General features: G+C 42.6%; 1 protein-coding gene across 1 annotated transcript in view; it reads left to right on the plus strand.

Annotated features, from left to right (window-relative positions):
* Nucleotides 1–576: 576 nt before the first annotated feature.
* Nucleotides 577–25676, plus strand: part of LOC139536090 (peroxisome proliferator-activated receptor delta-like) — a 51955-nt gene continuing 26855 nt past the window's right edge. The window contains exon 1 of the mRNA XM_071336239.1: nucleotides 577–923. The gene's annotated coding sequence lies outside the window, so the exon portion shown is untranslated. The remainder of the gene's footprint in view (nucleotides 924–25676) is intronic.

Here is a 25676-nt window from a genome sequence, read left to right on the forward strand (position 1 = left end):
TTTTTTTAAATTTTCTTTCAAGAACAAGGACATTTCTAAGTGACCTCAAACTTTTGAAAGGTAGTGTATCTGCATATATATATATTTAATATATATATAAACATATATCGGGTGGTGATTAAATAATCACCATCCAATCATGAATAATTATCATTTAGGGTGTGGCATAATAACACGTTCCTTCTGTGGGTTACTGACAGTCACAGAAACATAGGGAGTGGTGTATTTTTTTAATTATTATTATTATTACTGATGGGACTATAGTTTTTTTCACCGGATATATCATATTGCTGCAAACGTACAGGAGTTCTCAAACATATTAAAGGTGATTTTACACTTTTAACATGTTTTTTCTTTCCACAATGAGTAGGTCAGACTGGGTACAAAATATGGATAACGCGCTGTGCACGTTCATTCTTAAAGTGTAAGTAAATCATTTGTAGGATAAACGTAAACTTTGCTCGTGTTGTTATTTGCCTTTCATTCTGAAAAACAAAGTACCGTAAAATCGATACAGTGACCGCACTGACACTCGACACTACGATGTACGCGTTCATCGGATGGTGTGACGTAAAACCACGACGACAGAAGTGCGTGTGACAGATCGTGCAGCTGCGCTAGACTGAAGAAAAACAAAAAACTTTGGGAATAACATGTCCTTCTACTGTTCGACCAACATGCTCTGTCTATTATTAACGTACGAGATATGCAACGAATGAACTAATAGGCGACAAGCGTATTATATTTACGTTTAAAAAAAGTCGCAATTCGAGTTTGTCAGGTAGAAGAAGCTGGGAAAACAGAAATAACGTTCCGTGTGTTCGTTAATGAACGTGGAATAAGAGTCGGGGAACACATCAGCAGGCGAAATTCAGACTCTCCAGGATCCTACTGCTTGGAACAATTGTTTGCATGCAGCAAAGGTAAAATTATATAAACTTGACCTTAACCAACATTAGCATATCGTAAAGCTTGCCTAAACTGCTGAGCCTCAACTACACACATAGCTAACCAGCTAACGTTAGTACTGTAACCAGCTCACATAAAATTTGCTAGCTAGGTTAAATGGCTAACGGTAACTTTTAGAGTAAAATGACAACAAGCTAGTTAAACTGTGGGTCAAATGTCTCGGCATGGGACAAATACATTTGTTTTTGTGATTTTGTGGATATATGAAACATGCCAAGCATTAGAATCAGATGACATGCTATTCAGTTAGCTAGCAAGCAAGCTATTTTAGCTATCCAGTTAACTGCTAACGTTAGCTATCAAAATTCAGTCTGTTTAGTTTGCTGACAAACTACCTTGGGTAAGCAATTTGAATACTGTACATATTTCAACATTTACAAACTTATCTAACTAACATTAACAATGTGTGGCTACTTACCTAGTTTTAATTTTTACTAGCTAGATGACTATAACTAGATGCTAATATGGCTAGCCAGCTCTAAGACAGTCTGTGTGTGTGTAACAAACGTTAGCTAACTGAAGTTCCCATTTTATCGCAAACCATGTCTGCTTTGGTGACAGAATATTTATGACCTGATGACATAACTACTACTAGACATGATAACCTCGAGTAAACAGTAAAAAGCTAGTTTTATGACAGTGAGTGTTAGCTACCATCTGCTTCCCTTTTCAATAATCAAAATAGTTGATTATGGTATTGTAATAACATTTGTTATATATTAAATAATCTTAAATCTTAAATCTTAATTTACAACTTCATTACAACTGAGCGTTTTATTCAGTGTTTCATCTAATCCAGTAGGGAGTGAGGGATTCCACCAGTGACCCATTCATTTCTTCAGTTTGCAGGATGATGGGTTTCCAGCTTATCATACCAGTGAAATATACGACTTGGAGAAAGGGACATGTCCGATATAGTTACATTGACACTTGATTCCACCATGTCCCCACTTCACAAACAGAAAATGAAGCAGTTCAACTGAAGGTTGAACCATAGTGAATCCTCTGTTGTTTTAGCAGTTGATCAGGTTTTGAGTTGGCCTAGTTGTTGTTTGTTTGTCTATCGAGTAGAGCATTAGTGGAAACAGTTGCGTAATGGCTGTACTAGTGTTTGTGTTAAAGGCTAATGTCAGGGATGTGTTTACTGTTGTTTGTAGGGCTGTGACGATACAAGTATCGCAATATTTGTTCCCATGACAAAAATGAAATCACAAAGCAGACTTAATTCTTTGGTCCTTTAAAAACCTGCTGTATGTAAAATATTGTGTGCTATAGCTTGAAAAATAAATAAACGTGACTCTGAATGACAACATGTTTGTTTCCAACATTAGGGCTGTTTTCCTGAAGAAGTTAATTCCGCTTCGTGTTTTGTTTCCTTGACATGAGACTAACGACTATCGCGATACTGGTATCGTCCCGGCCCTACTTTCCAGTAGAACGTTAGTGGAAACAGTTGCGTAATGGCTGTGCTAGTGTTTGAGTTTCTCCGAAACTCTTGTTCCCCTAGTAGATACCAGAGAGAAGCAGCCCACACTGTGGGCCGAAGGGCACTCGGAATACAGAGTAGAAACGATGATGATGCCGTTGTGTTATCATCAACTGTCTAGCCTCTCTGTGTGTGTGGGTTAGTCTTTTCTCTGTTTCTCGCATATATTCCCTCATTCTTTCCTTCAATCCTATTTCAGTTCATCCCCATCAGTCCATATTTTACTACCTCTTCAACTCCCACAAACTCTCCAACACTTACTCATTAAATCGCTCTCTTTCCTCCTTTTCTCTCTCTTCCTCTTTTACCCCTGCTTCCCCCTTTTGGGGGGCTTTATGGCAGGGGGTAACACTGTCTGTCTGGAGAGTTGAGTTTCCTTCCTTATACCCATGGCATTAATGCTAGCTCTGTCTCTCTCAGCTCTCTTGGTGGTGAGCTGTTACACACACACACACACACACACACACACACACACACACATGTCTGGCTGTTGGGGTCATTTGAGACTAGCTGGGAGGTAGGCAAGCTAATGTCAGGGATGTGTTTACCATTGTTTGTAGGGCTGTTACGATATAAGTATCACACTTTTTTTTTTTTCATGGCAAAAATGGAAACAAGAAGCACACAACTCTTTGGTCCATTAAAAACCCGGTGGTTATAAGATATTGTGTGCTATAGCTTGAAAAATAAATAAACGTGACTCTGAATGACAACATAATGATGTTTGTTTCCAACATTGTGACTGTTTTCCTAAAGAAGTTAAATCCGCGTCGTGTTTTGTATCCTTGCCACTATCCTAACGAGTATCGCGATACTGGTATCGTCCTGGCCCTAGTTGTTTGTCTAGATTGGTCCAAATTTTTCCGTTGTCAAGCCAGGTAGCAATTAACAAGCAACAGTTGTTTGCCAGCAGAGTCTATAAGCAGGGTTTAAGGGGTCTGTGAATAGCACTCTCTTCAGAAAGTGGGTGGATCTATCCAATTAGATGCTTAATTGCATTACTCAACTTATTATGGGTTTAGTGGTCATGAAGCAAGGTAAGCTACCAGCTCTGGGGTGCATCTCAGTGATATGGGCCTGTTGCAGTGGGCAAACAAGCTTATTGGACAAAGGCTTCTTTACTCTATTTGTTTAGTTTTACTTAGTAGTTAATATAACTATAGAGGTTAGCAAGCCAGGGGTCTTCAACCTTTTCTTGCCCAGGGACACCCTCCCAGGCAAACCGGCGACCCAGGAACCCCTTGATGGCAAGGAGAAGTAATCAACATTTTAAGATGAATAGATTTGGTAGACAGTTTTCCATTATTTTGACCTCCCCACATTATAATTTGATGAGGAAGTGTAAATTCTAACATGGCTTATTAGCTAGAAAGGTAACTTAAAACACATTTTCACTAAGAGCAGCTGTTTAGCTAGTTAAACAAAGGTTATCCATGTCTTGGCAAAAATGTACGTCCAAGTCAAGAAAGCTTACCAGCGGCACTTGCCGCCAGGGTTACAGTCAATTCTATTTCAGTTCAGGAAGTACACTGAAATTCCAATTCTCTTCAATGCTTTTCAATTAGGACAAATTTTAACTGAGGTTGACTTTCTGAATTGATATGGAATTGACCCCAACCCAGCTTGGCTATTCGTAGGTGCTTTTTCAAAGCCTATGTCAGATTGTGTAATTGACTCCAATGTGTGTAATTTGCTCAATAATAGTAGTTGAGAAAGAGAACATTAAAAAAAAAAAGTATCCTCTTTTCTACTTTAGGTATGTAATAAAAAAGTGTATTGTTGTTGCTAGCAATAAATATTTTTGTGGACCCCCGGTTGAATACCCTAGCTATAAGCATCTAGCCACGCTCTTCGTAGAAGCAGAATACAATGCTACAGTTGGCGTCTGTGATGTTCATGTTAAATGACTGTGTCCCTTTAAGAGCGTACAAGAGTTATGGACTAAGGGAGAGAGAACCGGAGGAAGAAAGCCAACCTAAAATGTAAGAGTACAGGGCAGAATGTATATAAATGAGCCCAGGGTTCACATATTCCTCACATTGGATTCCCCTTTTATTACTAAGAACCGCTACACCACAGGGTCATGTTCTTTTTTTATTCTATAAACAAAAGTCCTCCTCAGCCTATCATTTGATCACGTCTTTGGCATTTGGGTAGTCACTGGTAATATTTAATGTACAATGCATTTTCTGTGATTATTGAAGTGAACAACAGCAGTTTTAGTTGTAGTGGCACCACACCCGACTAGAGCTGTGTGAAGGACACGTTGTGTGGTTTCACACCTCATCGGTCTGACTAGGCAGTTCGTTACCACTGTGTGAAAGGACACAGACTTGTGGGTTGGCTTGGGCATGTCTGCTGATGTTGATTCATTCATGCTGCAATGGGAGGTGCAGCAGGCACTTGTTAGTGCCAATTGGTGATTTAGAAATGTCCTGTACAAGTTTTTCCACGTCATTGTAGTTTGTTTATGGTCGGTGTTGTTTGTGTGTGTATTTTAGGAGGATGTAGTCAGGGTTGCAAAATTCCAGTAACTTTCTCAAAATTCCCCAGTTTTAAGGAAAGTTACCATAATTTTGCAACCCTACGAGAATGTAATGTCAGGACTGTAATGGTCTGTCCATGTTCCTTCTAAGTAATTTGCTTTAAATACTTATATAGTAACAGTTGGGCTTTGGGCTATATATTATCTTAAAATGTTGTGATGTGGAGTAACATTTATACAATGTTCTTTCATTGTTTAGAAAACCAGGAGCAAGGCTACCTGTTGTAGCCATAAGCATAGACCTAGTTGAAGTTTATAGGCTAGTATTTTGTATTTCGCAAGGATGTTGCAAGAACTTCCAAAACTTTGTTTTGTGTGGAAGAAGATTCATCTGTCTACATTGACACTAAGCCTTGTTGATTCTTTCTTTCATAAGCAACACACTACAGTCACAACTCAGTTACTAGGCCTATATCTGCTGCCTTCAGTCAATCATGACTTGTGGTTAAGTTTCTACCCGGGTGAGTTTAGACTTGTCCACCCACACACAACCTGTCATATTGGTTTGCCCTAGTAGAAGCATTTTTGAAAGGGGTCATTTTGTCTCTTATGACTGTGTTAATGGAAACCAGTCCATTCATGCTTTCAGTATACGACAGAAACCCGTAACCTAGATTGCAAATGCACCCATATACGTCATGAATATAGAATGTGTAGACTTGACTGATGTATAACATTGTGGTGGCATTCATATCTTTGTGGTAAGAGATGCAAGTAAGAACAGGCAGAATTCATCTAGGTCAGTTGAAGAGCTAATAATTGATGAGCTCCATAGAATCCACCTACGCCATGTTCCCCTCCATTTAAAAGACTCCCTCTGGTCTTTCACAATGTGCGTTTACCACTGATCTGGGTCGGAAGTGAAAGGTCGTCCCATTCAGTGTGTTTTAGTGGGCACGGAGGGAGGAGCAGCAGTTCATCTGCTCTGTTTCACATGAGAGGAGAGATTGGAGGGGGGGGGTGGAGAGAAGGGACTGGGGTTGGGAGCAGGAGAGGACTCAGGAAATGCACAATTCACAACATCAATCACCCACGCAGAGTTCCACAAACAGGGACCAGACAGAGACCTGTTGGAATACTGGTACAATTCAACCCTACTGCCCTTCCTCGAAGCAATCACAGATCTCTGAGAGCATTATTGGTGAAAGTAATTTGGTGGAAACTTCTACAGTAAACTCTGAACTTGATTGGCTCTATTGTAGTGCTGAGCGATTAGTGCTTTGAGGTCGGTTCGATTAGGAAAAAAACAATCACTTTTAAATGTCATTAAATGCACTATGTATTATGTGTGTTGAATGCTGTAACATCACAGAACAAACAATTAATACAATTCCCATGATGATAGTGACTCTCCATTACTACTTATTAACCATCATTTATTTACATTACTTTACTTTAATAAAATATTTCAGTTGTGTATATTACATTTGTTTTATTTGATGAATTTATCATTTTTTTCCCAAGTCATCTCATCTTTATAGAGCTGCTGCCTAGGTTGTCTTGACAAAATCACTATTTCAGTAGTTCTTCAGGGTAAATAAGGCATAGTTTTATGACTGCTGAATACTAACTATCAATCACTTAGATCATGTATTTTCAGGTAGAGATTCCTTGCGAAGCAACTGCTCTCTATCCATCTCGATGGCACATTGTTCTCTCTTTTACTTAGCAGGTGTAATTTGATAACAAGATGGCGCCGACAGACATGGTCGCCCTGTTCCTATCTCCTAGCCAACTTTGCAGTATTTTTTTTATTTTATAATTTTTATGTTACCAAACTCAACAGTTAATATTTTCCAGTGATGAAGACTTGGATGTCTCATGGTATTTCTTTTATTTTTTATTTTTTATTTCACCTTTATTTAACCAGGTAGGCTAGTTGAGAACAAGTTCTCATTTGCAACTGCGACCTGGCCAAGATAAAGCATAGCAGTGTGAACAGACAACACAGAGTTACACATGGAGTAAACAATAAACAAGTCAATAACATGGTAGAAAAAAAGAGAATCTATATACAATGTGTGCAAAAGGCATGAGGTAGGCAATAAATCGAATAATTACAATTTAGCAGATTAACACTGGAGTGATAAATCATCAGATGATCATGTGCAAGAAGAGATACTGGTGTGCAAAAGAGCAGAAAAGTAAATAAATAAAAGCAGTATGGGGGGTGAGGTAGGTAAATTGGGTGGGTAGTTTACAGATGGACTATGTACAGCTGCAGCGATCGGTTAGCTGCTCGGATAGCAGATTTTTAAAGTTGTTGAGGGAGATAAAAGTCTCCAACTTCAGAGATTTTTGCAATTCGTTCCAGTCGCAGGCAGCAGAGAACTGGAAGGAAAGGCGTCCAAATGAGGTTTTGGCTTTAGGGATGATCAGTGAGATACACCTGCTGGAGCGCGTGCTGCGGGTGGGTGTAGCCATCGTGACCAGTGAACTGAGATAAGGCGGCACTTTACCTAGCATAGCCTTGTAGATGACCTGGAGCCAGTGGGTCTGACGACGAACATGTAGCGAGGGCCAGCCGACTAGGGCATACAGGTCGCAGTGGTGGGTCGTATAAGGTGCTTTAGTAACAAAACGAATGGCACTGTGATAAACTGCATCCAGTTTGCTGAGTAGAGTATTGGAAGCTATTTTGTAGATGACATCGCCGAAGTCGAGGATCGGTAGGATAGTCAGTTTTACTAGGGTAAGTTTGGCGGCGTGAGTGAAGGAGGCTTTGTTGCGGAATAGAAAGCCGATTCTTGATTTGATTTTGGATTGGAGATGTTTGATATGAGTCTGGAAGGAGAGTTTGCAGTCTAGCCAGACACCTAGGTACTTATAGATGTCCACATATTCTAGGTCGGAACCGTCCAGGGTGGTGATGCTAGTCGGGCGTGCGGGTGCAGGCAGCGAACGGTTGAAAAGCATGCATTTGGTTTTACTAGCGTTTAAGAGCAGTTGGAGGCCACGGAAGGAGTGTTGTATGGCATTGAAGCTCGTTTGGAGGTTAGATAGCACAGTGTCCAAGGAAGGGCCGGAAGTATATAGAATGGTGTCGTCTGCGTAGAGGTGGATCAGGGAATCGCCCGCAGCAAGAGCAACATCATTGATGTATACAGAGAAAAGAGTCGGCCCGAGAATTGAACCCTGTGGTACCCCCATAGAGACTGCCAGAGGACCGGACAACATGCCCTCCGATTTGACACACTGAACTCTGTCTGCAAAGTAGTTGGTGAACCAGGCAAGGCAGTCATTAGAAAAACCGAGGCTACTGAGTCTGCCGATAAGAATATGGTGATTGACAGAGTCGAAAGCCTTGGCCAGGTCGATGAAGACGGCTGCACAGTAATGTCTTTTATCGATGGCGGTTATGATATCGTTTAGTACCTTGAGCGTGGCTGAGGTGCACCCGTGACCGGCTCGGAAACCGGATTGCACAGCGGAGAAGGTACGGTGGGATTCGAGATGGTCAGTGATCTGTTTGTTGACTTGGCTTTCGAAGACCTTAGATAGGCAGGGCAGGATGGATATAGGTCTGTAACAGTTTGGGTCCAGGGTGTCTCCCCCTTTGAAGAGGGGGATGACCGCGGCAGCTTTCCAATCCTTGGGGATCTCAGATGATACGAAGGAGAGGTTGAACAGGCTGGTAATAGGGGGTGCGACAATGGCGGCGGACAGTTTCAGAAATAGGGGGTCCAGATTGTCAAGCCCAGCTGATTTGTATGGGTCCAGGTTTTCCAGCTCTTTCAGAACATCTGCTATCTGGATTTGGGTAAAGGAGAAGCTGGGGAAGCTTGGGCGAGTAGCAGCGGGGGGGGCGGGGCTGTTGGCCAAGGTTGGAGTCGCCAGGAGGAAGGCATGGCCAGCCATTGAGAAATGCTTGTTGAAGTCTTCGATTATCACGGATTTATCGGTGGTGACCGTGTTACCTAGCCTCAGTGCAGTGGGCAGCTGGGAGGAGGTGCTCTTGTTCTCCATGGACTTTACAGTATCCCAGAACTTTTTGGAGTTAGAGCTACAGGATGCAAATTTCTGCTTGAAAAAGCTGGCCTTTGCTTTCCTGACTGACTGCGTGTATTGGTTCCTGACTTCCCTGAACAGTTGCATATCGCGGGGGCTCTTCGATGCTATTGCAGTTCGCCACAGGATGTTTTTGTGCTGGTCGAGGGCAGTCAGGTCTGGAGTGAACCAAGGGCTATATCTGTTCTTGGTTCTGCATTTTTTGAACGGAGCATGCTTGTCTAATATGGTGAGGAAGTAACATTTAAAGAATGACCAGGCATCCTCAACTGACGGGATGAGGTCAATATCCTTCCAGGGTACCCGGGCCAGGTCGATTAGAAAGGCCTGCTCGCAGAAGTGTTTTAGGGAGCGTTTGACAGTGATGAGGGGTGGTCGTTTGACCGCGGACCCGTGGCGGATACAGGCAATGAGGCAGTGATCGCTGAGATCTTGATTGAAGACAGCAGAGGTGTATTTGGAGGGCAGGTTGGTCAGGATAATGTCTATTAGGGTGCCCATGTTTACGGATTTAGGGTTGTACCTGGTGGGTTCCTTGATGATTTGTGTGAGATTGAGGGCATCAAGCTTGGATTGTAGGACTGCCGGGGTGTTAAGCATATCCCAGTTTAGGTCACCTAACAGAACAAACTCTGAAGCTAGATGGGGAGCGATCAATTCACAGATGGTGTCCAGGGCACAGCTGGGAGCTGAGGGGGGTCGGTAGCAGGCGGCAACAGTGAGAGACTTATTTCTGGAGAGATTAATTTTTAAAATTAGAAGTTCGAACTGTTTGGGCATAGACCTGGAAAGTATGACAGAACTTTGCAGGCTATCTCTGCAGTAGATTGCAACTCCTCCCCCTTTGGCAGTTCTATCTTGACGGAAAGTTTTATAGTTGGGTATGGAAATCTCAGAATTTTTGGTGGCCTTCCTAAGCCAGGATTCGGACACGGCAAGGACATCAGGGTTGGCAGAGTGTGCTAAAGCGGTGAGTAAGGCAAACTTAGGGAGGAGGCTTCTGATGTTGACATGCATGAGGCCGAGGCTTTTTCGATCACAGAAGTCAACAAATGAGGGTGACTGGGGACATGCAGGGCCTGGGTTTACCTCCACATCACCCGAGGAACAGAGGAGTAGTAGGATGAGGGTGCGGCTAAAGGCTATCAAAACTGGTCGCCTAGAGCGTTGGGGACAAAGAATAAAAGGAGCAGATTTATGGGCGTGGTAGAATAGATTCTGGGCATAATGTGCAGACAGGGGTATGGTGGGGCGCGGGTACAGCGGAGGCAAGCCCAGGCACTGGGTGATGATAAGAGAGGTTGTATCTCTGGACATGCTGGTCTCAATGGGTGAGGTCACCGCATGTGTGGGGGGTGGGACAAAGGAGGTATCAGAGGTACGGAGAGTGGAACTACAGGGTCCATTGCAAACCAAAACAATGATAATGATAACTAGCCTGAACAACAGTATGCAAGGCATATTGATATTTGAGAGAGACATACAATAAGGCATGAAGTGATTGCAGGTCTTGATTGGGAGAGCTAGCTAAAACAACAGGTAAGATAACAGCAGCAATAACAGGGTGCTAGTCTAACACAGCAACAACAGGTAAAAATGGCGACGACTAGGCAGAGAGGGTCGGATTAACTACACACAGATCCTGAGTTAAAGCACAGAGCCGACAGATAAAACACAAATAAACAGAATGGAGTACCGTGAATTAATGGACAGTCAAGCATGCATCAGCTATGTAGCCAAGTGATCATAGTGTCCAGGGGGCAGCCGTAGATGGAGCAGGGAGGCCTCCACTAAGCTAGCACGCGGCGTTTAAAGTTAGTAGCCCGGGGGGTGGTCTGCTCAGACGGAGGGGGTCTGCTCAGACGTGGTCGTGTCGACAGAGAATCCAAGCCGGATGGCGAAAGAGAGGTTGTGAATTGTAGAATTGTGTTTGCTAACTGGTGCTAGCTTCGTGGCAGTGGCGCTAGCTGCGCTAGCTGCAAGCTAGCTGTGAGGATCAGAAGTAGTGGCTCAGGGATTACGGCAGGAATCCGGCGTTGTTGTCGAGAGACAGTCCGATGCTGGTAAATTGGTGAGTAATATCCAGGCTAATAACAGGGCTGGTGTCTGTGCAGAAGGTAAAAGCTACTAGCAGCGGCAAAAAAAATGGCTAAATTAGCTTGTAGCTGATTTAGACCAGTTGTGATGGATTGGCAGGGCTCTGTGTCGGCAAAAAAAGGTCCAGTCCAATTGGCAAAAGAGGTATTGTAGCCCAAGAATTCGCTGGTAGACCTCTTCGGCTAGCCGGCAGATGGGCCTAGCTCGAGGCTAGCTCAAGGCTAACTGGTGCTTGCTTCGGGACAGAGGTGTTAGCCAGTAGTAGCCACTCGGTTGCAGCTAGCTAGCTGTGATGATACGGTGTAATTGTCCAGAGCTTGCGTCAGGAATCCGGTGATGTGGTAGAGAAAAAGCAGTCCTATATGCTCTGGGTTGATATCGCGCTTGCAGACTGGCAGGTATTGGCCCGAGCTGAAGCTGGCTGTGTCCGAGTTAAGGGTGAAGACCGCAGCAGTGGCTAACTGACTACTAGCTAGTAGCTAGTTATCTGGCTAGCTTCTGATTGGGGTTACGGTTCTAAAGTATAAAAAATAGCAGGTCCGTACCACATTGGGTGAGGCGGAATGTAGGAATGTATATTCAGTTCCTAGATGGAAAGTGAAATTAAAATATATACGAAATGTATACGAAAAATACGAAGACTATTTACACGGGACAAGACAAGACAAACACACGTCCGACTGCTACGCCATCTTGGTATGGTGGGGTATACAAATTTCAAAAGGCACTCGCACATCTGAGCAATCTTTTTTCGCAGGTGCATGGCAACAGTTGAACAAGATGAAGGAAAAGGGAAACCGCACACTGCTCTTGATAGTATCACTGATCTTTAATAAGCTTACGTATCGGCCTCACGGCCTTCATCAGAGCTTTTATGAATAAAAAAAAAAAAATGGTGGGGTATACAAAATGGGTCAACTTTGAGCACCTCTTATCTTCTGAATGTTTTGGCATATACAAATATGTATGGAAAGTTTTGTTCAAATCAAAAGTGATTCAAATCAAACGGAACGACCCTCCAGCCAGTAGATTAGTTCTGGCCCAGCCAGCCTCTCATTCCTGCTTAAGGATCCACCCCTTTTTTTTCAATTTTCACCTAAAATAACATACCCAAATCTAACTGCCTGTAGCTCAGGCCCTGAAGCAAGGATATGTATATTCTTGGTACCATTTGAAAGGATACACTTTGAAGTTTGTGGAAATGTGAAGGGAATGCAGGAGAATATAACACATTAGATCTGGTAAAAGATAATGCAAAGAAAAAACCAACTGTTCTTTTGTATTTTTTTGTACAATCTTTGAATTGCAAGAGAGAGGCCAAAATGTATTATTCCAGCCCAGGTGCAATTTAGATGTTGGCCACTAGATGGCAGCAGTGTATGTGCAACGTTTTAGACTGATCCAATGAACCATTGCATTTCTGTTCAAAATTGTGTCAAGACTGCCCAAATGTGCCTTTGTTTATTAATAACTTTTCATGTTCAAAATTGTGCACTCTCCTCAAACAATAGCATGGTATTCTTTCACTGTAATAGCTACTGTAAATTGGACAGTGCAGTTAAATTAACAAGAATTTAAGCTTTCTGACAATATCAGATATGTCTATGGCCTGGGAAATTTTCTTGTTACTTACAACCTCATGCTAATCGCATTAGCCTACCTTAGCTCAACCGTCCCATGGAAGGGACACTGATCCCGAAGAAGTTTTAAGATGTTCTAATTTAACACTTAATGCATTCCTTGTTTTGTCTTAATCACAGCAACGCTGGGGATTGTTGGGCAAGTTTTTTGAAGTTTAGCATTTTGATCCCCTGCTGGGGTCTCCGGGCAGTCAGGCTCACCTAGCCAATGTCATTGATTGGTCAGAGAATGGGTTGTCATTGGTCATGTCACCATTATAGGGTATTTCAATATTTCTTCCATGACAAAAAATGAAAACACAAAGTAGACCAAATTCTTATGTCCTTTTAACCTGTTTTATGTCAAATATTGTTTGCTATAGCTTGGAAAATAAATACATCTGACTCTGGATGACAACACAATGATGTTCGTTTCCAACATTAGAGCTGTTTTCCTAAAGAATTTAAGTCCACTTCCTGTTTTGTTTCCTTGCCACGATACTAACGAGTGTCGCGATACTGGTATCGTTCTGGCCCATCACCGTTATGATTCGGATTTCAGCCAGTGGGCTTTGTTTCGCTTACAGGGTGTCCGGAAATTGAGAATTGATGACGTAAATAGTTTGAATGCAGAATAGGTTGTTGGACTCCTGCACACTTGGGTCAATGAGTTATAAGGTTTTTAAAAGGGAAAAATATATATTTTTTAAACACTTTTTATGTTCCCTTGAGTGTTACCTATGCACCTTCAGAATTTGTCGCAAAAAAATCTTTGTTCGTTTTTGTGCGATTAATAAATTGACCCCCAATTTTTTTTAAGTCATTCGGTGCGACCATGAGTAATAAAAAATAAAAGCTTTTCGGACCGATATTTCAAGCAAAGAAGAGGTAGGATATTAATGCGCATGGTCTCAAATATTCAACATTTTAAGAAGTTATAAGTTACAGTATAATAAATATCACATAAAACGTCACTTGACGGTCATTCAAAATGAGGGTTCGTCAACTACAACTTCTGTTAAATAAATGAAAAGCATAACATTTTACAGAAATGCATTTATCTCTTATAGACTGAGCTTCTCTCTGCATTTTGAGACAATAACATAATTTAATTGTTTTTTTAACATTAACACTGATTTTACCGAATGATCATTCCTGGTCGCATTACTACTTTGTTATGGTCACATTTTTTGGGCAGATCTCACTCTTTCCCTCTTAATCAAACACACACACATTAAGAGTCAACATGGTTTCTTATTCAACAACAATGAAGCCTTTAATGCTTAATAAAATACCAAAAATGTGACTCAAATGATTATCACGCAGAAACTTTTCATCATGAACATGACAAATGAACTTCTAAAAACAAGAGTAAAATGATGCATTATGATCAATGTTAAAAACAGTGTTAAGAATCATTGTAATAATAAATGAATAGTAGTTATTGAAATACAATAATTCAACCTTCAAACATTAAAATATAAAATACAAAGTGTTTTTCTACATGTTCAATGTTTCTTTGCAGTCTTGTGGACAAGTTTTTCTGATTCTAATATTAAAACATCAACTTATGTGATTTAAGTTTGTACAGAACATTGCAAGATTAAAATTGAGAATTTAAGTTTAATTGTGCAAACAATTCATGAGATTCAAACATTGAACACAAATAAATTATCACTTTGTTGTAACACTAACTCATTGAAGTTGACAATCAAACTTGCATTCTTAGAACAGTGTTTTTGATGTTGTTTAACTAGTGTGACAAGAAAGCAGCCCAGTCTGTGTCAGACAACCGAGATGCTCTTGCGCTGAAGGGCTCGGGCTCACTGATCATTGACTTCACATCTCCCTCATAGTAGAAGGTTATGTCTGGCACATAGGGCCAGACAAAAACATTCCTCACTCCATGCTGCTGCATACAAGTGATCTGCACTTTCTCCCCAATCACCTTCAGTACCTGGCCTACAAAGGGGTGGTCTTTGTAGCTGGCAATGACAAAACTGCCTAGACTTTCAGCAAGTGTTGACTTGGCTGCAGCTTCATCTTGCTGTTCCTCAGTAATGGTGTTCTCCTGATGGTGTTCTTCATTGAAGTTCACTTCCACAGCACTGAAACAGGTGTTGCAGATGCTTGGTCTGCTACAGAAGGAAGACACTTCAGTGTTTTATTTTCCCTGCCACTGTGGAGGTGACCTGGTGCAATTTCATGGTTCCTTTGACTCCAGCAAAGTTGTTTGGCACAGCTTCATTGTGCTTCGTGACATCTGTAATCCAAAAGAACTTGATGCTCGATCCACTCTTCGAGTAGTTCGAATAACTCCTTGGGAATCTGCACATCCTCCCCCGTTGAATGTGTTTGTCTGCACAATGTGTCACAGCCCCACCCATGCCATCTGGTGCCCCCTTCCCGTTACCCTTTTCAGAGAAGTTCCAGGTGATTTGTCTGAATTCATAAATATATGGCTGAGTAGGTACATGTTCTTCTTGTTTCTGTATTGGGTGACGGGACCATCGCTCGTCATGTGGAATGTCGTGATTTGTGGATTCTGTTCTTGACATCTCTTCTAAGGACCATCTCTTCCAGGTGAGCCCATACTGCTCTCTCATGTCTAAAGGAGTCAAATATGGTGGCGTAGGACTGGGTTTCCTCTGATGTGTACGCAACACTTGTATGGATCGTATCCTGCTGTCTACTCCCCCCAAAGTGGAACACCTGAATTTCTGTGGCTAATTTACAGAGTCAACAGTAATCTGTGTTCTGACGATAAAGCATTTGCTTGATAAAGGCATCGGCAAATTGACTCTCATTTAATATAGATAGATAGGATAGTAGTTATTTACATAAACTTATTTTCAGTATTAGCTGCTTGATGTGCTATACTATAAAACTGACAAAACACTCTTATCATACAAAACTTGTGTTTTTACATACAAGGAGATAATATGATGTATTTGTGTGTACCAAAAAATATATATAGATAACTTACTACAAAGACAGACAAACATATTGACATCATTCAGTACAACCGTTGAATTTCTGGTAACTCCGAATGATCATTTTGGTTACACCGTATGACTTTTCTCACATATACAGTGGGGAGAACAAGTATTTGATACACTGCCGATTTTGCAGGTTTTCCTACTTACAAAGCATGTAGAGGTCTGTAATTTTTATCATAGGTACACTTCAACTGTGAGAGACGGAATCTAAAACAAAAATCCAGAAAATCACATTGTATGATTTTTAAGTAATTAATTTGCATTTTATTGCATGACATAAGTATTTGATCACCTACCAACCAGTAAGAATTCCGGCTCTCACAGACCTGTTCGTTTTTCTTTAAGAAGCCCTCCTGTTCTCCACTCATTACCTGTATTAACTGCACCTGTTTGAACTCGTTACCTGTATAAAAGACACCTGTCCACACACTCAATCAAACAGACTCCAACCTCTCCACAATGGCCAAGACCAGAGAGCTGTGTAAGGACATCAGGGATCAAATTGTAGACCTGCACAAGGCTGGGATGGGCTACAGGACAATAGGCAAGCAGCTTGGTGAGAAGGCAACAACTGTTGGCGCAATTATTAGAAAATGGAAGAAGTTCAAGATGACGGTCAATCACCCTCGGTCTGGGGCTCCATGCAAGATTTCACCTCGTGGGGCATCAATGATCATGAGGAAGGTGAGGGATCAGCCCAGAACTACACGGCAGGACCTGGTCAATGACCTGAAGAGAGCTGGGACCACAGTCTCAAAGAAAACCAATAGTAACACACTACGCCGTCATGGATTAAAATCCTGCAGCGCACGCAAGGTCCCTCTGCTCAAGCCAGCGCATGTCCAGGACCGTCTGAAGTTTGCCAATGACCATCTGGATTATCCAGAGGAGGAATGGGAGAAGGTCATGTGGTCTGATGAGACAAAAATTGAGTTTTTTGGTCTAAACTCCACTCGCCGTGTTTGGAGGAAGAAGAAGGATGAGTACAACCCCAAGAACACCATCCCAACCGTGAAGCATGGAGGTGGAAACATCATTCTTTGGGGATGCTTTTCTGCAAAGGGGACAGGACGACTGCACCGTATTGAGGGGAGGATGGATGGGGCCATGTATCGCGAGATCTTGGCCAACAACCTCCTTCCCTAAGTAAGAGCATTGAAGATGGGTCATGGCTGGGTCTTCCAGCATGACAACGACCCGAAACACACAGCCAGGGCAACTAAGGAGTGGCTCCGTAAGAAGCATCTCAAGGTCCCGGAGTGGCCTAGCCAGTCTCCAGACCTGAACCCAATAGAAAATCTTTGGAGGGAGCTGAAAGTCCGTATTGCCCAGCGACAGCCCCGAAACCTGAAGGATCTGGAGAAGGTCTGTATGGAGGAGGAGTGGGCCAAAATCCCTGCTGCAGTGTGTACAAACCTGGTCAAGAACTACAGGAAACGTATGATCTCTGTAATTGCAAACAAAGGTTTCTGTACCAAATATTAAGTTCTGCTTTTCTGATGTATCAAATACTTATGTCATGCAATAAAATGCTAATTAATTACTTAAAAATCATACAATGTGATTTTCTGGATTTTTGTTTTAGATTCCGTCTCTCACAGTTGAAGTGTACCTATGATAAAAATTACAGACCTCTATATGCTTTGTAAGTAGGAAAACCTGCTAAATCGGCAGTGTATCAAATACTTGTTCTCCCCACTGTACATGTTTTAGAGGCAACTGCTTATGGACACATGTGAACACTTTAACATTAAGTATGTATCTTGAGTATCGAAATAAAATATAAGCTTTTCAGATAATTCAACATTTTAATTGGTTTTTAGCGGTCGCACCGAATGATCAGAATTTTTGGCTAAAACCTGACCGGAAGTGGAAATGTAAACTTATCAAAGATTTACGAGAGACTTGCTAACCTTTTCTTAACTGAATGGTATCTCACAGGCATCTTCATGATGTCGCATCCTGTCACATGAGTACCATCATGTGATTTGATCCAAAATAGTGACTTCATGTCGGTCTCACCGAATGAGAATCATGAAGGCTGTTTATCCAGACATAAGTATTTAAAGTATTTAAAACCTTTCTGCCTAAACTGTCTTACCCATACAGACGTATAGTGCAATAGACCCTTAAAAAATCATGCCAGAATAATTGTTTGACAGTTTTGTTATGATTTGAGATGTCACTTTTTTAACCTTTTAGATCACTGAAAGTGACCTTTCCCCCCCCCCCCCTCACATTTAACCATGAATTATTTTAGGACTATAGTTACATACTATCAAAATAAAGTCGCACACCATGTATAAGGCTTACTGGATACCCTATCTAAAAACATTCACCCCTAGTGGTCTGATTATTGACTTTGATCTCAGGCCTTCTACATTTTATTAGCATACACCTAATATGTTCCCCCTCTTAATGATGCTCATTATACATTAAGGTTGAACCAAAATATTACATGTAAAAAAAAATACGAAATGATTATGTGAAATTGAATTAAACAATAATGTATGTTGATGCTAATATGATGTACAATATTCCATTATGTTTCTATGATAACAATAGCGTAATATATTTAATATGCCATATACAGTTCTTTTTAACAGTTTCACTAGTTAATTATAATTACCTTAATCATTATGACACACCCCTCACTATTGTCATTGGTTGCACTAATTGCACAGTTTGTCTACATAACCTGGTTCAAGTATTCATGACATTACCCTGAGGAAGGCACAGTAATGCTGAAACGTTGGTAAATACTCATTAAATTGCTGGAAGTTTATACATGGAGTGTGCGACTTTCTTTATTTTGATAGTTTATTCGGCGTTAGTCAGGACCAAACAAGAAACGTCCTCTCACTGTCAACTGCGTTTATTTTCAGCAGACTTAACATGTGTAAATATTTGTATGAACATGACAAGATTCAACAGATGAGACAGGAACTGAACAAGTTCCACAGACATGTAATTAACAGAAATGGAATAATGTGTCCCTGAACAAAGGGGGGGTCAAAATCAAAAGTAACAGTTAGTATCTGGTGTGGCCACCAGCTGCATTAAGTGCTGCAGTGCATCTCCTCCTCATGGACTGCACCAGATTTGCCAGTTCTTGCTGTGAGATGTTACCCCGCTCCTCCACCAAGGCGCCTGCAAGTTCCCAGACATTTCTGGGGGGAATGGCCCTAGCACTCACCCTTCAATCCAACATGTCCCTGACATGCTCAATGGGATTGAGATCGGGCTCTTCGCTGGCCATGGCAGAACACTGACATTCCTGTCTTGCAGGAAATCACGCACAGAACGAGCAGTATGGCTGGTGGCATTGTCATGCTGGAGGGTCATGTCAGGATGAGCCTGCAGGAAGGGTACCACATGACGGAGGAGGATGTCTTCCCTGTAACGCATAGCGTTGAGATTGCCTGCAATGACAACAAGCTCAGTCCGATGATGCTGTGAAACACCGCCCCAGACCATGACGGACCCGCCACCTCCAAATCAATCCTGCTCCAGAGTACAGGCCTCGGTGTAGCGCTCATTCCTTCTACGATAAAAACGCGAATCCGACCATCACCCCTGGTGAGACAAAACTGCGACTCATCAGTGAAGAGCACTTTTTGCCAGTTCTGTCTGGTCCAGTGATGGTGGGTTTGTGCCCATAGGCGACGCTGTTGCCGATGATGTCTGGTGGTGAGGACCAACATGCCTACAAGCACTCAGTCCAGCCGCTCTCAGCCTATTGCGGACAGTCTGAGCACTGATGGAGGGATTGTGCGTTCCTGGTGCAACTCAGGAAGTTGTTGTTGCCATCCTGTACCTGTCCCGCAGGTGTGATGTTCGGATGTACCGATCCTGTGCAGGTGTTGTTATGCGTGGTCTGCCACTGCGAGGACCATCAGCTGTCCATCCTGTCTCCCTGTAGTGTTGTCTTAGGTGTCTCACAGTACAGACATTGCAATATATTGCCCTGGCCACATCTGCAGTCCTCAGGCATGCTGCAAGGAGGCATAAGGCACATTCACGCAGATGAGCAGGGACCCTGGGCATCTTTCTTTTGGTGTTTTTCAGAGTCAGTAGAAAGGCCTCTTTAGTGTTCTAAGTTTTCATAACTGTGACCTTTAATTGCCTACCGTCTGTAAGCTATTAGTGTCTTAACGACCGTTCCACAGGTGCATGTTCATTAATTGTTTATGGTTCATTGAACAAGCATAGGAAACAGTGTTTAAACCCTTTACAATGAAGATCTGTGAAGTTATTTGGATTTTTACAAATTATCTTTGAAAGACAGGGTCCTGAAAAAGGGACGTTTATTTTTTTGCTGAGTTTATATATATCACATTTTACGTAAGGATCTAGACCCTTTACTCAGTACTTTGTTGAAGCACCTTTGGCAGCGATTACAGCATCGAGTATTCTTGGGTATGACGTTACAAGCTTGGCACACCTGTATTTGGGGAGTTTCTCCCATTCTTCTCTGCAGATCCTCTCAACCTCTGTCAGGTTGGATGGGGAGCGTTGCTGCACAGCTATTTTCAGGTCCATCCAGAGATGTTCGATCGGGGTCAAGTCCGGGCTCTGGCTGGTCCACTCAGGGACGTTCAGAGACTTGTCCCGAAGCCACTCCTGCGTTGTCTTGGCTGTGTGCTTAGGGTCGTTGTCCTGTTGGAATGTGAACCTTCGCCCCAGTCTGAGGTCCTGAGCCCTCTGGAACAATCTGCCATCTGTCAATGATGGATTTACGGTGGTGGGGTGTTGGACTGATCTTGTTGATCGTGTACATACCCTCTACAAACTGACTAAATGATGAAAACGATGCTGGTAGCGGAATTCAATACAGCGGAGAGTTCCTACTACAATGTCGGGGGTACAGAATCTCAAACACAAACGTGCTGGATATCCCAATGATCCATCTAATCCCCGCTTTGCATTTGGGTTTGTAACCCACTCGCAGACAAACGTGGAAAATGCAGGGCAATCAGACACAGACTTTAAAAATTTAAGAACAAACTTCCCTTACCCACCACCTTGCTGATCAATGCCCAGTCACTGAGGGGGAAAGCGGATGAGCTGTCAGCGAATCTGCGCCTCCAACACGAATACTGGGAGGCCTGTTTGCTGGCGTTTACTGAGACTTGGCTGGATGATAGAGTCCCGGACAGAGAAGTGGAGCCGGCCGGCTTTACTCTGGTCAGAGCGGACTGTGATCTGACAGTCACAGGGAACATCACGGCGGGGGCGTCTGCCTGCTTGTCAGGGACCAGTGGTGGATCTTGGTAAGAGAGATTCTGTACCCCCGACATTGAACTGCTATCTGCGTCACTGCGACCCTACCATCTGCCCCGAGAGTTCCCCCAATTGTTTGTTACCGTTGTGTACATTCAACCGAAAGCTAATATAACAAAGGCATCAGAGAATATATAATCTGGCACAGAAACTGGAATTCATCTCCCCCGTTGCATCCACATTTATTTTAGGGGATTTTAACAACTGTACTTTGCACGAAGTCCTGCGCACACACCACCAGTATGTAAAATGTCACACTAGGAAAAATAAGACTCTTGATTTGTGCTATGGGACAATACCAGTTGTGTTCCCAGCCACCACCTGGGGACATCAGACCACAATGTTGTCTACCTCAGGCCAACCTACTGTCAGCTCCTGGAGAGGGAGAAACCCATAGTTAAAACTGTCCAGATCTGGAAGGACAACAGTATCACTTGTCTCCAGGGGTGTTTTGACCGTACTATGTGGGAGGTATTTGAGGACAGCAGCTCTGATCTTGATGAACTCACAGATGTTGTTTCAGACTATGTAAACTTCTGTGTTGAGTCAGTTGTGCCTACTAAGACCTGTAAAATCTTCCCAAACAATAAGCCTTGGGTATCAAAACATCTAAAATCACTACTTGATAGGAAGAAGGCAGTTTATGCTGAGGGTGATAGACAGGCTTTAAGAGATGTACAACGTGAGATCAAAAGACAGATACTGGTGGACAAGGAGGCATACAAGCAAATGGTGGAGAGGACCATCTCCTCAGGAAACTCAAGGGTGGCCTGGCAAGGGATTAGATCCATGGCTAGTGCCCTCCACATAGGCAGGGGAAAAACCAGTGCTGACCTTAGGAGACATGAGGGCCAGAACATGGCTAATGAACTGAATGTTTTCTTCTCAAGATTTGAATCAGACAATCTTGTGTCGTAGGTAAAACAAATGGAAGCATCATTACAAATGTTTGAGAGGGTTGTTAAACAGGCTGATGTTTTGAAGTTGTTCAGGGGATGTAACACACACAAAAGCTCAGGCCCAGACAAAATAAGTGGACATGTGTTAAAGCACTGTGCTGAACAATTGGCTGGTGTTTTTACAGACATTTTCCAATCCTCGCTTGACCAGCAGCACGTACCAGTATTGTGGAAAAACTCAATTATACCAATTCCGAAAGCATCTTAACCCTCTGTGCTGAATGACTACCACCCTGTCGCCTTGACATCCTTAGTAATGAAATGCCTTGAGAAAATTGTAAAAAGTCATATTCTCAGCGTCACCCAGAAGCTCCTCGACCCATTTCAGTTTGCCTATCAGCCGAGCAGAGGAGTTGATGATGCCATTCTTACTCTCCTCAAATCCCATGTCAGGGTTTTGTTTGTTGACTTTTCTTCTGCCTTCAACACAATCCAGTCTTACGTTCTGGCACAGAGACTCATTCTGGACTTCTCCTTAACCAGCCCCCCATCTTTGTGGCTGTTGGACTTCCTGAGCCAACAGTCACAGCGGGTCAAAATAGGTCCCCATGTGTCGTACATACGCAACACCAACACAGGCTCTCCTCAGGGATGTGTTGTACTAGTTCCCATCCTGACAGACACCTTGTTAAGTTCGCTGATGACGAGGAACACCATGGCCCGGTCCTAAATTACTTTGTAGAGTGGTGTGACGAATCTCACTTGGTCCTCAATACCAATAAGACCAAAGAGATGTGCATAGACTTCAGGAAGTGTACAACACCTACCTCTGCAACATCAACCAGAGGTCAGAATATAGAGATTGTAGAGGAATACAAATATCTAGGTGTCCTCTTGGACAATAAGCTTCAGTGGAGTTAATGTACAGACCTGATCTACAAAAAGAGTCAACAGACTACTTTCTCAAAAAGCTAGGATCTTTTAATGTTAATTGTACTATACTGACTCTGTTTTACAAATCTTTCATTGAGTGTTTTAACTGTTTGTATTGTTTGTTGGTTTGGCAATTCCACTGTCAGCCAGAGAAATATGCTGAGAAGGATTTTCACCACAGCAAGCAAGGTACTTGGAGTCAAACAGACAGGCCTGGATGAGATCTTTAAGGTCAGGGCCCTCCGCAAGGCTCACAAAATCATTTTAGACCCAGCCCCCGTTGTACCCGGACTTTGAACTACTCCCCTCTGGGCGCAGGTATAGGGCACTGAGGCTATCCGGAACATATCCCAGTCCACGTGATCGAAGCAATCTTGAAGCGTGGAATCCGATTGGTCGGACCAGCGTTGAACAGACCAGAGCACGGGCGTTTCCTGTTTTAGTTTCTGTCTATAGGCAGGGAGCAACAAAATGGAGTCGTGGTCAGATTTGCCGAAAGGAGGGCAGGGGGAGGGCTTTGTATGCATCGCGGAAGGTAGAGTAGCTATAATCCAGAATGCTGCCAGCTGGAGTCGTGCATTCGATATGCTGATACATTTTAGGGAGCCTTGTTTTCAGATTAGCTTTGTTTAAATCCCCAGCTACAATAAATGCAGCCTCAGGATATATGGTTTCCAGTTTACATAGAGTCCAGTGAAGTTCTTTCAGGGCCGTTGAGATGTCTGCTTGGGGGGGGATATACACGGCTGTGATTTATAATTGAAGAGAATTCTCTTGATAGATAATGCGGTCGGCATTTGATGTAAGGAATTCTTGGTCAGGTGAACAAAAGGACTTGAGTTCCAGTATGTTGTTATGATTACACCACAAATCGTTAATCATAAGGCATACACCCCCGCCCTTCTTCTTACCAGAGAGATGTTTGTTTCTGTTGGTGCGATGCGTGAAGAAACCGGGTGGCTGTACCGACTCTAACATATCCCGAGTGAGCCATGTTTCCGTGAAACAGAGAATGTTACAATCTCTGACGTCTCTCTGGAAGGCAACCCTTGCTCGAATTTCATCTACCTCGTCAAGAGACTTGACATTGGCGAGTAGTATACTCGTGAGCGAAGTGCACGTCAACAGAGCCTGGCCAGGAGGCCGCTCCGTCTGCCCCTTCTGCGGCGCCTTTGTTTTGGGTCGGCTACTGGGATTAAATCCAATCCGACCATCTCTGTCGGCGCGATGCTGCTTGGTTTCCTCAAGCATGGTGGTGGCTGCATCATGTTATGGGTATGCTAGTCATCGCCATGGACTAGTGTAAATAAAAAACAGAATGAAGTTAAGTACAGGCAAAATCCTAGAGGAAACCTGGTTCAGTCTGCTTTCCAACCGACACTCGGAGACAAATGCACCTTTCAGCAAGACAATGACTTAAAACACAAGAACGAATATTACCAAGATGACATTGAATGTTTCTGAGTGGCCGAGTTACAGTTTTGACTTAAATTGGCTTGATAATCTATGGCAAGACTTTAAAATGGCTGTCTATCAATGATCAACAACCAACTTGATAAAGCTTGAAGAGAGAACTTTTTTTTGTTGTATTCTATCATGTATTGACTCAGGGGTGTGAATAATTACATAAATAAGATATTTCTGTTTTAATTTTCAATTTAGCAAACATTTCGAAAAACATGTTTTCACTTTGTCGTTTTGTGGGAAAGGTCATACCTACAGTTGAAGTCGGAAGTTTACATACACCTTAGCCAAATAGATTTAAACTCAGTTTTTCACAATTCCTGACATTTAATCCTAGTAAAAATTCCCTTTCTTAGGTCAGTTAGGATCACCACTTTATTTTAAGAATGTCAAATGTCAGAATAATAGTAGAGTGATTTATTTCAGCTTTTATTTCTTTCATCACATTCCCAGTGGGTCAGAAGTTGACATACACTCAATTAGTATTTGGTAGCATTGCCTTTAAATTGTTTAACTTGGGTCAAATGTTTTGGGTAGCCTTCCACAAGCTTCCCACAATAAGTTGGGTGAATATTGGCCCATTCCCCCTGACAGAGCTGGTGTAACTAAATCAGGGTTGTAGGCCTCCTTGCTCGCACTCGCTTTTTCAGTTCTGCCCAGAAATGTTCTATAGGATTGAGGTCAGGGCTTTGTGATGGCCACTCCAATACCTTGACTTTGTTGTTCTTAAGCCATTTTGCCACAACTTTGGAAGTATGCTTGGGGTCATTGTCCATTTGGAAGACCCATTTGCGACCAAGCTTTAACTTCCTGACTGATGTCTTGAGATGTTGATTCAATATATCCACATAATATATCCCTCATGATGCCATCCATTTTGTGAAGTGCATCAGTCCCTCCTGCAGCAAAGCACCCCCACAACATGAAACTGCCACCCCCGTGCTTCACAGTTGGGATGGTGTTCTTCGGCTTGCAAGCCTCCCCCTTTTCCCTCCAAACATAACGATGGTCATTATGGCCAAATAGTTATATTTTTGTTTCATCAGACAAGAGGTCCCCATGTGCAGTTGCGAACCCGTCTCAGAACGCGTCTCCTTCCTGAGCGGTATGATTGCTGCGTGGTCCCATGGTGTTTATACTTGCGTACTATTGTTTGTACAGATGAACGTGGTACCTTCAGGCGTTTGGAAATTGCTCCCAAGGATGAATCAGACTTGTGGAGGTCTACAATTGTTTTTCTGAGGTCTTGGCTGATTTATTTTGATTTTCCCATGATGTCAAGCAAAGAGGCACTGAGTTCGAAGGTAGGCCTTGAAATACATCCACAGGTACACCTCCAATTGACTCAAATTATGTCAATTAGCCTATCAGAAG

The sequence above is a fragment of the Salvelinus alpinus genome, chromosome 12, assembly GCF_045679555.1.
Source record: "Salvelinus alpinus chromosome 12, SLU_Salpinus.1, whole genome shotgun sequence".
NCBI classification, from domain to species: Eukaryota; Metazoa; Chordata; class Actinopteri; order Salmoniformes; family Salmonidae; genus Salvelinus; species Salvelinus alpinus.